The sequence below is a fragment of the Phyllobates terribilis genome, unplaced genomic scaffold (genome assembly GCF_046119375.1).
Source record: "Phyllobates terribilis strain yellow unplaced genomic scaffold, ASM4611937v1 Scaffold_483__1_contigs__length_1377234, whole genome shotgun sequence".
NCBI classification, from domain to species: domain Eukaryota; kingdom Metazoa; phylum Chordata; class Amphibia; order Anura; family Dendrobatidae; genus Phyllobates; species Phyllobates terribilis.
The window spans coordinates 108,887-111,792 of NW_027363243.1; positions in this window are offsets into that span (position 1 = coordinate 108,887).

The following is a 2,906-nucleotide window of genomic DNA, read 5'->3' on the forward strand; positions in this document are numbered from 1 at the left end:
ACACTGAGCACATGTGACAGACGTGACAGAGTCTGGAGACGCCGTGGAGAGCGATCTCCTGCCTGCAACATCCTTCAGCATGACCGGTTTGGCAGTGGGTTAGTAATAGTGTGAGGTGGCATTTCTTTGGAGGGCCGCACAGCCCTCCATCTGCTCGCCGGAGGTAGCCTGACTGCCATTAGGTACAGAGATGAGATCCTCAGGCCCCTTGTGAGACCATATGCTGGTGCGGTTGGCACTGGGTTCATCCTAATGCAGAACAATGCCAGACCTCATGTGGCTGGAGTGTGTCAGCCTCATTTTGACTTGTTTTAAGGACATTACATCAAAGTTGGATCAGCCTGTAGTGTGTTTTCCACTTTAATTTTGGGGGTGTCTCCAAATACAGGCCTCCATTGGTTAATAAATTTGATTTCCATTGATGATTTTGTATGAACATTTGCTAAAGAAGAACTGTGCCCAGCGGAGCCAAGCTGAAGGAAGAGAATGGACTTGATCTGACTTCAGATATTTTTTCAAGTTGCCCCTCAGGAGGGGGCCAGTTCACTTTTTAGCTGGGTTAAAATACACTGCTCAAAAAAATAAAGGGAACACTCAAATAACACATCCTAGATCTGAATGAATGAAATATTCTCATCGAATACTTTGTTCTGTACAAAGTTGAATGTGCTGACAACAAAATCACACAAAAATCATCAATGGAAATCAAATTTATTAACCAATGGAGGCCTGGATTTGGAGTCACCCCCAAAATTAAAGTGGAAAAACACACTACAGGCTGATCCAACATTGATGTAATGTCCTTAAAACAAGTCAAAATGAGGCTCAGTATTGTGTGGCCTCCACGTGCCTGTATGACCTCCCTACAACGCCTGGGCATGCTCCTGATGAGGTTGCGGATGGTCTCCTGTGGGATCTCCTCCCAGACCTGGACTAAAGCATCCGCCAACTCCTGGACAGTCTGTGGTGCAATGTGATGTTGGTGGATGGAGCGAAACATGATGTCCCAGATGTGCTCAATCGGATTCAGCTCTGGGGAACAGGCGGGCCAGTCCATAGCTTCAAAGCCTTCATCTTGCAGGAACTGCTGACACACTCCAGCCACATGAGGTCTGGCATTGTCCTGCATTAGGAGGAACCCAGGGCCCACTGCACCAGCATATTGTCTCACAAGGGGCCTGAGGATCTCATCTCGGTACTTAATGGCAGTCAGGCTACCTCTGGCGAGGACATGGAGGGCTGTGCAGCCCTCCAAAGAAATGCCACTCCACACCATTACTGACCCACTGCCAAACCGGTCGTGCTGAAGGATGTTGCAGGCAGCAGATCACTCTCCACGGTGTCTCCAGACTCCGTCACGTCTGTCACATGTGCTCAGTGTGAACCTGCTTTCATCTGTGAAGAGCACAGGGAGCCAGTGGTGAGTTTGCCAATTCTGGTGTTCTGTGGCAAATGCCAAGCATCCTGCACAGTGTTGGGCTGTGAGCACAACCCCCATCTGTGGATGTCGGGCCCTCATACCACCCTCATGGAGTCAATTCTAACCGTTTGTGCAGACACATGCACAGTTGTGGCCTGCTGGAGGTCATTATGCAGGGCTCTGGCAGTGCTCCTCCTGTTGCTTCTTGCACAAAAGCGGAGGTAGCGGTCCTGCTGCTGGGTTGTTGCCCTCCTACGGCCCCCTCCACGTCTCCTGGTGTACTGGCCTGTCTCCTGGTAGCGTCTCCAGCCTCTGGACACTACGCTGACAGACACAGCAAACCTCCTTGCCACAGCTCTCACAGATGTGCCATCCTGGATGAGCTGCACTACCTGAGCATCTTCTGTGGGTTGTAGAGTCCGTCTCATGCTACCACGAGTGTGAAAGCACAACCAACATTGAAAAGTGACCAAAACATCAGCCAGAAAGCACTGGTACTGAGATGTGGTCTGTGATCCCCACCTGCAGAACCACTCCTTTATTGACGATGTCTTGATAATTGCCAATAATTTCCATTTATTGTCTATTCCATTTGCACAACAGCATGTGAAATTGATTGTCAATCAGTGTTGCTTCCTAAGTGGACAGTTTGATTTCAGAGAAGTTTGATTTACTTGGAGTTATATTCTGTTGTTTAAGTGTTCCCTTTATTTTTTTGAGCAGTGTATAAAAAAAAAAAAATTACTGCAGCTTTAATGCTATTTATTACGTCTCACCAGTAAGAACATGGCATAAGCGTAATTTAAAGGAAGAGGAGGACATTATTCACTCCAGTTTCCTGCGGCCCCTCGGGAGTATAGGTTGCTGCACAGTAGTCCGCATTCTGCGTAAAACAGGAAAAAACACTTTTACTTAGTGGGATGAGGGCAGCACGGTGGTCAGTAGTGGCACTCTGTCAGTTGTGCATTGCTCCTAATATCTGGTTGTGTTTCCTGAGAAGAGGGGACCCACCAAAGAGGGGACCCACCAAAGAGGAGACCCACCAAAGAGGAGTTCCACCAAAGAGGAGTCCCACCGAAGAGGAGACCCACCGAAGAGGAGACCCACCGAAGCGGAGACCCACCGAAGAGGAGTCCCACCGAAGAGGAGACCCACCGAAGAGGAGACCCACCGAAGAGGAGACCCACCGAAGAGGAGACCCACCGAAGAGAGACGAAGAGGATTCCCACCGAAGAGGAGTCCCACCGAAGAGGAGACCCACCGAAGAGGAGTCCCACCGAAGAGGAGTCCCACCGAAGAGGAGACCCACCGAAGAGGAGACCCACCGAAGAGGAGTCCCACCGAAGAGGAAACCCACCGAAGAGGAGTCCCACCGAAGAGGAGTCCCACCGAAGAGGAGTCCCACCGAAGAGGAGATCCACCAAAGAGGAGTCCCACCGAAGAGGAGACCCACCGAAGAGGAGACCGAAGAGAAGTCCCACCGAAG